At 35.0% G+C, this 13338-nt stretch overlaps 1 pseudogene; it reads left to right on the top strand.

Annotated features, from left to right (window-relative positions):
- Nucleotides 1-10832, top strand: part of LOC128566420 (ATP synthase F(0) complex subunit B1, mitochondrial-like) — a 36223-nt pseudogene extending 25391 nt beyond the window's left edge.
- The last annotated feature ends 2506 nt before the right edge of the window (nt 10833-13338 follow it).

The raw sequence follows: 13338 nt of genomic DNA, 5'->3' as shown, positions 1-13338 counted from the left end.
TGAAGCCAGTAGATGATCTAATATGTACCCTTATGAGAGAAAAACTCAAATCAATTCATGGTGGGGGATAAGGGAAAGAGGGATGGGGAAAGGGGAGGGGGGAAATAAAAAAACAAAACAAAACAAAAATTTAAAATCCTTAAATTGTGTTTTATGGCTTAGAATATAATTTATCCTGGTGAATGTTTCATATTAACTAGGAACCGTGTTTATTCTGCTGATGCAGCTGATGTATGTATGATGTCTGATGCATTCTATAAATATCATTAAACCAAGTTGATTAATAGAGCTACTTAGATAAAGTATAGATATCTTTATGTATTGTGTCTTCCTTTCTCTATCAATTACTGAAATAAAAATCCTTATGTCTCCGAATATAAATTATTCGCTATGCCTAAGCACTTACCAGGTCTCTCGGATTGCCTCATATTTTGAGGTTCTGTTTTTAGGTGGATACATATTTAGAATCATTATTTCTTCTCAAAGAACTAATTCTTTTACCATTGTATAATGTACTCTTTATTCCTAATAATTTTGTTGTTGTTATTCTGGAGTCTGCCATGTGGGAAATAATACAGCCATGTGAGCTCTTTTTTTAATTGATGTTAGCATTGTATTCATCCCTTGGCTTTAACATATCTGTGTCTTTACATTTACAGTCAGTTTTGTAGAAACACTTGCCTGCTTTTTATTCTACTTTGACAATATCTCTCCTGTATTTGTTTCTTTTTTTCTGACATCACTTGCTTTATTATTGTCTATATGATTCCATTTTATTCTCTCATAGACTATCAATTGTGCATCTTTCAAAAAATACATAAATAAATGTTACTCATCGCCCTGGTGTTTGCAGTATGTATTTTCCAATATTCCAAGTTCACGACACCTTTCATGTAATGAAGTTACATTGTAGCGAAGGGTTTCCAGTTGCTTCTTCTTGTTCCTTGGAATATTGCTGTAAATCATTTCACTTACCTATAATCTACACTCATTTTTACTACTTCTACTAATTTTAACAGTTACCTTTCAGAAGAATTAATGAATAGAAAATTAGATTTCTTATTTTAACTTTTTCTTCTCAGTGTTGTTCTTTTCAATATATAAATGTGAGTTTTTGGCCTCTACCATTTTCTTTCTCAAATAAAAACTGTAGAGGCCAGGTGAGGCTTCCCAGGCCTGCAATCCCAACATTTGGGGATGTCAAGGCAGGAAGATCACTTGAGGCCAGGAGTTCAAAACCATCCTAGAGAACAAAATAGGACCATATCTCTATATGAAAAATAAAAATAAAAGCAAAAACAAAAAAAATTCTTGGAGTGTTCCATGTACTCAGGAAGCTCACATAGGAGGATAGCATGACCCCAGAGGTTCATGGGGAAGTGAGGTATGATCATGTCACTATACTCAAGACAGGGTAATAAAATGAGACCTGTCTATAAGAAAAAAGCAAGAGAAAATAAACATTCATTTATCTATTGCAGGGCAATTTTTCTGGTGATGAAATTCCCTAGGTTTTTTTGTTTGTTTTTTTTCTGTGAAAGTCTTTAATTTCCTTCACCTTTGAAGGGTGAGTAGTAGTTATTTTCCTTCAAAAGCATAAATATTTTATTCCACTCTCTTCTTGTTTGTGTGGCATCTGATGTATGGCAATTTATATTATTATTCTTTTATAGTTAAGATGCCATTTTTGTCCTTTAGAATCTTTCAGGATTTTTTCTTTGTTTTTTTGCTTTCTGCATTTTTTTTTTTTTTTTTTTTTTGGCCGGGGCTGGGTTTGAACCCACCACCTCCGGCATATGGGACCGGCGCCCTACTCCTTGAGCCACAGGCGTCGCCCCTGCATTTTGAATACAATAGACTGAGTGGTAAATATTTTGCTATTATATTGCTTTTCTATTTTCTATGCGTCTGTGGTCTGTGATTTGGTCATAATGTCATTAATTTTGAAAAATTCTCAACTATTATTACTTCAAATGTTTCTCCTGATCTACTGTCTTTTTCTTTTTTTTCTAGAATTCCATTTTACATGTCCATTATACTTTGGGAAACTTTCACAAGATGTTAGATACACTATCTTGTTCGTTCAATTCTTACCTTTGCTATTCAATTTTAAAAAAATGATACTGGGACTGCAAACTAGTACAACCTTTCTGGAAGGATGTATGGAGAAACCTCAAAGCACTCATTTGATCCTGCAATCCCATTACTGGGCATCTACCCAGAAAAAAAAAAAATCCTTTTATCATAAGGACACTTGTACTAGACTGTTTATTGCAGCTCAATTTACAATCGCCAAAATGTGGAAACAGCCTAAATGCCCACCAACCCAGGAATGGATTAACAAGCTGTGGTATATGTATACCATGGAATACTATTCAGCCATTAAAAAAAATGGAGACTTTACATACTTCGTATTAACCTGGATGGACGTGGAAGACATTATTCTTAGTAAAGCATCACAAGAATGGAGAAGCATGAATCCTATGTACTCAATTTTGATATGAGGACAATTAATGACAATTATGGTTATGGGGGGGGAAACAGAAAGAGGGAAGGAGGGAGGGGGTGGGGCCTTGGTGTATGTCACACTTTATGGGGGCAAGACATGATTGCAAGGGGGACTTTACCTAAAAATTGCAATCAGTGTAACCTGGCTTATTGTACCCTCAATGAATCCCCAACAATAAAAAAAAAAAAAATGTATTGATATATATTTAAGCTCGCTGTCCAGACTACTGCTAGGACAATAAACAGAATTCCTTATTTCTATTACAGTATTTCCTTCCCTACTATCATTGATTCTTTTTTATTAGACTTTCCCTTACAGGGAAAAATATTGGGCCCTTAAAATATTCATAAAATTTCTGATAATTTCTTTTTTTTTCCAAAACTTTTCTTTTAATTGTTTGGGATTCACTGAGGGTACATAGAATTAGGTTATACTGATTGCAGTTGTTAGGTAAATTTTCTCTTGTAATTGTGTCCTATCCCCAAGAGGTGTGCCATACACCATGCACCCCCCATCCTCCACCCTCCTCTCCTTCTCTCCTCTCCCTGATTCCTTATTCCTCTACCCTAGTCTTGGTATTAGATCATCTACAGCCTTCATGTTAGAATTGAGTACATTGGATTCTTCCTTCTTCATTCTTGTGATGCTTTACTAAGAAGGTGTTCCACCTCCATCCAGGTTAGTATAAAAGATGTAAAGTCTCCATATTTTTAAAGGCTGAATAGTATTCCATGGTATATATATATATATATATATATATATATATATATATATATGTACATATATATCACAGCTTGTTAATCCATTCCTGTGTTCTTGGAGATTTAAGTTGTTTCCATATTTTGATGATTATAAATTGAGCTGTCATGAACAGTCTAGTGCAAATGTCCTTATGATAAAAGGATTTTTTTCCTTATGAGTAGATGCCTAGTAATGGGATTGCAGGATCAAATGGGAGGTTTAATTTGAGTACTTTGAGGATTCTCCATACTTCCTTCCAAAAAAGTTGCATTAGTTTGCAGTCCCACCAACAATGCAAACCTGTTCCCTTCTCTCCACATCCATGCCAGCTTTGAGACTTGGGATGTGGGCTATTCTCACTAAGGTTAGGTGATATCCTAGGGTGGTTTTGATTTGCATTTCTCTGATAATCAGGGATAATGAGCATTTTTTTTCAAATGTTTGTTAGCTATTTGTCTATTTTCATCAGAGAAGTTTCTATTCATATCTCTTGCCCACGGGTACATGGGATTATTTACTCTTTTTCTGTTGATTATTTTGAGCTCTCTATAGATTCTAGTTATCAACCCTTTATCAAATTGATAACCTGCATTTTATGTCTGTAGGAAACACACCTAGTCTCGAAGGACAAATTAAAACTCACAGTTAATGGATGAAAGACAAATTTTCAGGCAAATGGAAATCAGAAGAAAAGAAGGATTGCAAACTTATTTTCAGATACAAGTGGATTTAAAACAACTGAAGGCAAAAAAGACAAAGATGGACACTTCATGTTGGTCAAGGGAACAATACAACATGAAGACATTTCAATTCTAAATATTGATGCACGCAACTTAAATAGTCCTAGATTCTTGAAATGGACCTTAATTAGTCTGAGCAATATGATTTCCCATAACACTATTACATCAGGGGAGACCTTTAATATTCCTCTTACAGAGCTGGACAGATCCTCTAAACAGAAACTAAACAAAGATACAAGGGTTGTAATTGTGACCCTAGAACAACTGTGCTTGATAGACATATACAGAACAATCCATCCCAATGCTAAAGAATATGCGTTCTTCTCCTCCACCCATGGAACATTCTCAAAAATAGATCATATCCCAGGACACAGATCAAACCTCAACACAAAAATTTTACCTTGTATCTTCTAAGACCATATGGCAATAAAGGTGGAACTCAACTCCCACAAAAATTGTCATCCCCACAGAAAGGCATGGAACTTAAACAACCTTATGCTTAATGACAGTTGAGTTAAGGAAGAGATAAAAAGGAAATCATTAACTTCCTTGATCATAAAAGGAATGAAGACAGGAGCTACCAAAACCAGTGATAACACAGCCCAAAACATCATCTTGCCTCTCTAAAAGGTTTTGGCAAACTTGAACTCTTTTTTGCTTTTGTTTGTTAGTGAGCTGCTTTGGGACTGTTTTTACACGTTTTGTTCATTCCAACATTGTCCTTTATGATTTTCCTGTTTCTTTATTGATGTTTACTTAGTCTGCTATGCTTCTAACAGTCAGTCTATGATTTTGATGCATAATTCTATAAATTTTTAGAATGTTTTCATCTGTTCTGGTTTCTCTGACCTCTTCACCAGTGATGCTTTCTCTCCCCTAATCCATTTGAACACTGCTATCTTCTTTATGGATTTATCGTTATGCACTTGGACTAACGCATTCCTGATTTCACTTCTATTCTTAACCAGTTTCACAAGAAATTTAATGTTTGTTTATTGCTCTAATTCAATCTCTGATAGTCTCACAACAGCACACAAAACCATGCAATAACAATAATGAATGTCACTCAGCAAGACACCACCACATGTTAACCTAAGCACAGCTGTGGGGCACTGATACAACAAGGTTATTAATCCTTATGGAGCTGTTTGTTTAGTCCTGTAAGGTAAACACACAGTGGCAAGTTTGAGAACTTAATTGTCAGACCTTATATCTGGTAGTATAAAGAGATGCAAATAAGCCTTTAGTTGAAAATTTATGTTAATCTGGCTAGGATTTTAAATGTGCTTAATATTTTATCTAGCTATAAGAGTCAAAGGCCTCAAAATCATCCAAGATTCCCCTTTACATCAGAAAAAAAGAAAGAAAAGAAAAAATCTTCTTATTGATTTTGGACTTCTACCCTGTTTTCCCGAAAATAAGACATCCTCCGAAAATAAGACCTACTTACTGGAAAGATAAGATGTCCCCTGAAAATAAGACCTAGCACATCTTTGGGAGCACACCTTAAAATAAGACACTGTCTTATTTTTGGGGAAACAGGGTATAACTTGTCTTCGTATAAGACCGTGTTTCTTGCAGATCTTTCTATTATAATTCTTCAGTATCATGCCTTACTACCACATCAGCAAGGGCCCAGAATAACATCAGTGGATTACAATTAAAAATGCTGAAATGACAGTCTCCTCTCCATTTTGTTTATTTTAGGCATCTAAAGTACTGGTTGTTAGATAGAGTCTGTGACTTTCATAACATTTAGCAGAGAGCCATTACTTAATATTGGATCCCTGTGAGTGTAGCTGGTACTTTTTGGAAGAGAAAAAATATTTCTAAATCTTATGATTAAACCTTTTAATAAGTGTACAAATCTGAGATGTGATATTATAATATGTTTTTCTTAGCTTATTTTTTCACTCTTTAGGTGAGATTGGAAAGATGCAGAAGGATGGAGTCTGAGAAGTTACTGTTCCAGGTTGGATGATGGTCTTATGACTTGGAGAGTGGATCTTTGTTATGAAGAATGCTCTTGTCATATTCCCTCCTTCTCCAAGAAACAAGAAGGAATATTTTTGCCTCATTGCCATACTAACATAATGCTTCTTTGATGCAGAACTCAGAAATATGTGCCTATCCCTAAGACTGTCACCAGGAAAAGTTTCTGTTTTAAGCTATTCCAACACAGATTCTAGTAATTTATCAAAATTACAATTTAAGTTTTATTAGCAATTTATTGTTTTAATGGCCTCTGCTTGGGGAAAATTAATTTTAGCCATGACTCCACATTTCTCTACTTAAATATACTCTATACTCATCAAAATATGTGTATATCTATACATATCTATCTATATAGACATATAAAAAAAACCCATGTTATCTTCTTATGTTTATGAACACACATGCATGTTCGCACAATATCTTGGTGGTATGATAAACAACTCGTCAAACATTTCAAACATAATTAAGATGATATTTCCCTTTTATAAATACAAGAGACTGATGTCACAGGAAGTTTTGTTTTTTTTTTTCAAATAAGTAATAATTACAGCAAAAAACTAATGACAGTTGCGGTCATTCTACTTAAAAAAAATGATTGTAAAAAAAGATTGTAACTTTAGCACAGTCTTTGTCAAAGCACCGAAAAAATTATTCCCAACTGGCAATTCCTATGATTATTCTTTCATTTTATTTTTAAAAATGTGTTATCAGACATTATTTACGTTGGAAAAAAGAGTGAGAAAAGATTATTTATATTTTTATAAATGACATATTTTAAAATTTTACAGGAACCATATGGATCTGAGCACACTATCACTTCAACTGTTGAAAATAAATATAATGCTTAATATTATTGCAGCGATTTTTGATTTTAAAGAAACATTTAAATTTCATTTATTTTATCTAAATTAAATTATATACTCTATTTATCACTAGAAAAATATTTGGTCTCAATAGAAAATCAGCCTTTCCCATCAATTATTTCAGAAGGTGACTTATCTATATTCCAAAGCACCAACAATAATTATTAAATCAAAGAAATCCAATGTAAGCTTCTTTTTTTTTTTTGTAGAGACAGTCTCACTGTACCGCCCTCAGGTAGAGTGCCGTGGCGTCACACGGCTCACAGCAACCTCTAACTCTTGGGCCTACGCGATTCTCCTGCCTCAGCCTCCCGAGCAGCTGGGACTACAGGCGCCCGCCACAATGCGCGGCTATTTTTTGGTTGCAGTTTGGCCGGGGCTGGGTTTGAACCCGCCACCCTCGGCATATGGGGCCGGCGCCCTACTCACTGAGCCACGGGCGCCACCCCCAATGTAAGCTTCTTAAGATTAACAACCATGCCTTATGAATTTTCTTATCTTCAGGCTCACATAGAGTCTTTCACTGGAGTTAATGAATAATAAAGAAATAATGTCAAAATAAGCAAATGTTTCTCTTACATCTCCTAAGATTGTTATTATAGATTATTCTCTTTCTAATATTTCTACTACTTTACAATGACATTAAACAAAGTATACCCAATAGGTACATATGTATACACACAAATAAATAAATAAATAAATAAATAAATAAAGATTATATACAATACATAGTGTGTATATATATTTACATAATGACCAACATAAAACAGAAAAATTAGCAGCAAAGATGTAGTCAGAAACATACCTGAGTAACATGCTAGTCCTAGTAGTAGAAGTAACAGCAGCAGTGGGAAATAACAAAAGTAGTGGCATATTTATAAAACATATAGAGGACAAGAATGGGTTAAATGTGCATTAAAGCATTTCATAGCAATCATAAATTTATATGTTGCTTATATTTACTTTTGGCTTATAGATAAGAAAACCTGGGATCCGAAAACGTTAGATAATAATCCAAAGGCTGTAAAAATAATACACCGCAGAGCCAGCCCTTTTAGCTCAGTTAAACCAGGGTTCCTAATCTTAATTATTAATATGTAATGGCATAGGCATATAGAAATATATTTTTTTCTTCTCACTAATACTTTAAGTACCTCCCAACAACTAGAAAGTCCCATTAGAAAGTAATATTTTCAATTCAGTGTTTGTCGAATCATTTTTATAACTGAAATTCCTTTGTGTCATGAACTATTTCTAGGAAACAAATGAATTCATCTGTCTCACATAAATTCACATGCAAATGAATTTATATACAATTTTGCCAGGTTATGTATGCAAAGACAACACCTTTCCTTAGTTGGACAAAGTGTATGTCTTTGGAGGCTCTCTGTAATAAAGATTAATATTCAAGGAGCAGTCTACGGGTACCTGAAGACAGTCTTTTCAGTTGATACTTCAGCAAGTCCGGAGTAATTCTGTCGCAGGTAGAATTACTTGTGTAATTAGCTAAGATCTTCTGTGTGAATAACTAAGATCTTGTGGTATGGGGATTGATGAAGTTCCCGTACATTTTCACGCCTACATCCTTGTGGATGATTGGAACATCTGAGAAATCAATTATTTGAGAATACAATGTATTTGAAGTGGTCATTTATACCGAGAGTAGGAGTTGGAATCCAGGAGGTGAGCGGTTAGGATGGAGAATTTGAAGATGAACACAGAGCATATAGAATAGAAAGAAATAAAATGAATGTTTAGGGCCTTTGCGTTCTACTAAGGATTTTAGACTTGAAATCTGAGACTCTTACTCCTATTTCTTGATTCATCATGTGGTCAGTGTCATTGCTTATTTTCTGCTTTGTCAGTTCTTAAAGAGAAATTAGCAGTGAATTCTCCGAAAAACACTTGGGTGTTCTCTAGGCTTCTTGATTTAAGTATTTTGGCATTTTAGGTATTATAGTTTACCTTCTTAAATACTTTTTTTCAGGAATGTAATCTTATCTATTTCTCTGTGGCATATATATTCTTGTTTAATTATCACCAATTTTGTGTCATTTAATTCTTCCTACCTACATTGCATCAACTTTTACTTTAATATTTTTATATTGGATGCATTGTAATATGATGAAAGAAAAATTCATATGTAATAGGTGATATTACTTTATCAGATTGTGCTCAGACCTCATAAAACTAATATTTTAACCTGCCTTTGTATGAATAATTACTATCGTTCCTAGAATCAAACATCATTTTAATGTTTAATAAAATTCTTTTTTCTGATCCTATCCTCTAAAGAATAGAATACATTCAAGTATAAATAATTCATTATTATGGTAGATTTTTAGAAAGAGTGTTTTCTATGCCTATCTTTTTAATAACCAAAGGCTATACTTGTATCAAGTGTAATTTGCTTCTGCTCAGTATGTAGAAATCTAATTTTTCAGCTACAAGGTACAGAAGGAGTCAGAAACATATAATTTTGCCTTTTAGTGTCAGAAAGGATGGCCAATACTAATACAATGGTTTAATTAGATAAACTAGCAATTGACAGTTTTTTAATATTGTCCAGTCAACTAAAGACGTAAGTCTCTAACTGCAGAATTAACACATCCCAAAGGTAAGAGAATTGCTGGAACCCAAGAGTTTGAAGTTGCTGTGAGCTGTGACACCATAGCACTCTACCAAGGGTGACATAGTGAGATTCTGTCTCAAAAAAATCAAATAAATAAAATGCATACTATGTTAAAAAAAAGAATACTGTTTTTATTTCTGATGAATTCGTATCTATCTACCAAGTTCATCTACATTCCTATTGTCAGATTAGTCACTGGCATTCAGATAACCAAATGACATTTCACTTCAATGCTGTAGAGAAGGAAAGAAAAATTTCCACATTGTTCCTTAAGACCTTAGCTCTTTGGTCTCAGTGTTTATTTAAATTCTATTCATTTTCACACTTTGTAAGACCCAAGGAAGGGTTAAAAATAGCTGGAGTATTTTAACAATAGTGAAGCTCTTCATATGCCTGGAAAAAAAAAACAACAACAACAACATAAGTCAATGTTTTGGCTCAAACTCATTAGCACAAAGTAGATGCTTAATAACCAGGCCAGGCCAGGCATGTGTTTCTGTGTTGTTAATTTAGCAATGCCATTTTGAATAGGAATTTTAATCCTTTAGCTTTAAGCAGTAAATGTAAAGTTAGGCCTTATTATTCCAGGACTTCAAGATTTGAGAGGTGGGCCCTGACTGATGGTCCGGTAGGGGTCACAGCGACGCGGAGACAGCTCTCTGGCCCTTCGCTGACCACGCAGTCCTCAGCGGTCCTTTCTGCCTCTGCCCCAGCCGCCGCCTCTCTCAAGAGCTCAGCCCTCCTGGGTCCAGGGGTGTTACAGGCAACAAGGATCTTTCACGCTGGAAGCCAAGTCTTGTCCCTCTACCACCTCTTCCTGAATCCGGAGGAAAAGTTTATTTTGGTCTGATCCGTGAGGAATTCTTCCAGTTTCTTTATCCTAAAACTGGCGTTCCTGGGCGGCGCCTGTGGCTCAAGAAGTAGGGCACCGGCCCCATATGCCGGAGGTGGTGGGTTCAAACCCAGCCCCGGCCAAAACCGCAAAAAAAAAAAAAAAAAAAAAAAAAACTGGCGTTCCGGGACCCTATGTGCTCAGAACTGGGCTTATCTTGTATTCTCTATCCAAAGCAATGTATGTGATGACCCTGGAGACCTTCGCCACCATATCAATAGTAGGATTATTTGTCTATGTAGTTAAAAAATATGGTGCCTCTATTGGAAAATTTGCTGATAAACTCAATGAGCAAAAGCTTGCCGAGCTAGATGACGCGAATCCAGCTACCATCAGACAAATCAAGGATGCGATTGATACGGAGAAGTCGCAGCAGGCGCTGGTTCAGAAGCGGCAGAGGAATAACATGGCTGGGGCCTTGGAGCTTGCTTACCGGGAAGGGCTACGTAGAGCATATTAGGGGGTGGAGAACCGCCTGGACAATCACGTCTCCATGCAGAATATGATGCGTGGAAAGGAACAGGAGCTCACGGCAAGCTGGGTGGACAAGCAGGTGGGGCAGAGCGTCTCTGCACAGCAGGAGGCGACAGTTGTCAGGCCAGATCTAATGCTGCTCGCAAAGAAGGCGAAAGGACAGCCTGTGAACGTGTTACCTTTCCCAATCGAGACAACTAGAAACAGTCAAAGGAAACCAGTGTGACAAAATCTTTCCATATTTCTGTCTATACTGAAGTTACCTTTCCTAAAAATGAAAAGTTTGAGTTTTCATACAGTGAAAGGACTAAATCTATTAGCTGGGTAGATGTTCCTCACTCTTCCTTTTGTGGGTTTTGAGTTGTTACATAATTACTTTTGAATAAAAGATTTGCTTTTGTTAAAATGTGCTGCCTAACTAAAGGTTACCAAGTTATGATTTAAATTTGTAATTAATCCCACCATCTTGCAATAAAATGACAGTTGGAACAGGAAAAAAATAAACGATTTGAGCAGTGGTGGGGAGGAAGGTATGGGATGGGGGTTACAATGTATGGCACATTTCTTGGAGGCAGGACACATTGTAAGAGGGACTTTATCTAACAAATGTGAACCGTGTAACCTAATTCTTTGTACCCTCGATGAACCTGAAACAATCAATTTTTAAAAAAGTTAACAAAAATAAAAAATAAAACTTGGCTACTGATGTAAAAAACAAATGCTCCAAATATAAGATGCTGAAAACCCAGAGAAACACTGGTAGCACCAAAGTGGTGGGGCAATAACAACACCCAAGGTTAAACAAGAGCAAACAGAGCAAGGCTGGTTTAGGAAATGTATACTTATTTTGATTTTTAAGGGAAAACACATTTTTAGTTTTCTTTTTCTTTCATTCTTTTTTTTTTTTTTTTTTTTTGAGACAGATTCTCACTTGTTCCTATTAGAGTGCCCTGGTGTCATAGCTCAGCAACCTCAAACTCTTGGGCTTACGTGATCCTCTTGCCTCAGCCTCCCAAGTAGCTGGGACAACAGGCACCTGCCACCACACCTGGCTATTTTTAGAGAGGGAGTCTCACTCTCGCTCAGGCTGATCTTGAACTCCTGCTCAAGCAATCCTCCTTTCTCAGCCTCCCAGAGTGCTAGGATTTACAGGAGTGAGCCACTGCACCCAGCCAGTTTTTAATTTTCTAAATCAGAAAATGACAGTTATTATTTCCCATAACTAGCGTAATTTTTAAAATCTATTTCAGTAATTGAAATGGAATGCCCACACAATTTAAAATTAAGTAAGTATTTAAATATCGGCCAGTATTTTTAGCAACAGCCCTTGGAAATGTCAGAAGTCTTTTTTTGAGCTCCAGAAAACATTAATTATCTTCATGTATCTATTTAAAATTTCTTCAAGTATTGATATCAAATCAAATAAAAACTATATCCTATTTATTGTTATTTTCTACCTTTATTTAATTACTAACACTGGAATATTGGGGGAAAGTATGTCTTTTACCATTTAAAATGTGTCTAGTTATGTTTTGAAAAGAAGTTGTCAGAAAATAGACTACTAACTTTTTTGCTGTTTCATTATTTTATTGAAAATAAATGTTTTAATAACTGCGTTATGGTTGAGTGTGTTTTAACATCAACCTAGAAAGTCATCATCAAAACTTTATCTTATTTATGTTCTCATTCATACATAGCAGCCAAAGCTGTGGATCTCAGGGGTAGTGAGGGGAAGAGTGCTTACCCCAGGTCTGGGAAGGTGGGGAGGAGAGCGTGAAAAGGGCTTGGTTAATGGGTACAAAGATATAGCTAGAGAGGAGTAACAGAGTCGAATTTACAAGAAGCTTTGTGGGTTTAAAAAAGAATAAACATTTTTAAAAAAACAGAAAATGTTTAGTATTCAGTTGCATAGTAGACAGACTGTAGTTGGCAATAATTTATTGTGTATTTCCAAATAGCTACAAGAGAAGATTTGAAATATTTTTAAAACTAAGAAACGATAAATGTTAGAGGTGATGGATGCCAAAATTACCAATTTGACAATTATGCATTGTATACATCAAAATACTTCATATATCCTTCATGAACAATTATGCATCAATAAAAAAGAAAACTTGATCCTGTAAAGTGCAAATTATTTTTCCAGTCTTAGGAACTGACTCCCAAATGAAAGCATGATCTGTTGTATGTTGAAATTTCCTGTAACACAATGGTAAAAAGATTACCAAGCTATACCAAGTTGATAATTTGGCATTTAGAAATATAAAATAAGGGTTAAGGGCAAAATGACAGTAGTTTTATCATATTTTGTTTAATACTTTTTAGTCAAAATATTTAAATATATCTTAAAATGCAAACCTGAAAATATGTAGAAAACTAATTTTATAATGGTGAGAAAATTAACATCAAAATAGCATCTAAGCTGTATGTTAGAGATTCATTTATTTTAGAATTAGTATATAGTATTGACATTTTTCTATTTATTTAAATAA

This window comes from Nycticebus coucang, chromosome 15 (genome assembly GCF_027406575.1).
Source record: "Nycticebus coucang isolate mNycCou1 chromosome 15, mNycCou1.pri, whole genome shotgun sequence".
NCBI classification, from domain to species: Eukaryota; Metazoa; Chordata; class Mammalia; order Primates; family Lorisidae; genus Nycticebus; species Nycticebus coucang.
Note: the sequence above shows the minus strand (reverse complement) of the source record. Positions and strands in the feature narration are given on the sequence as shown.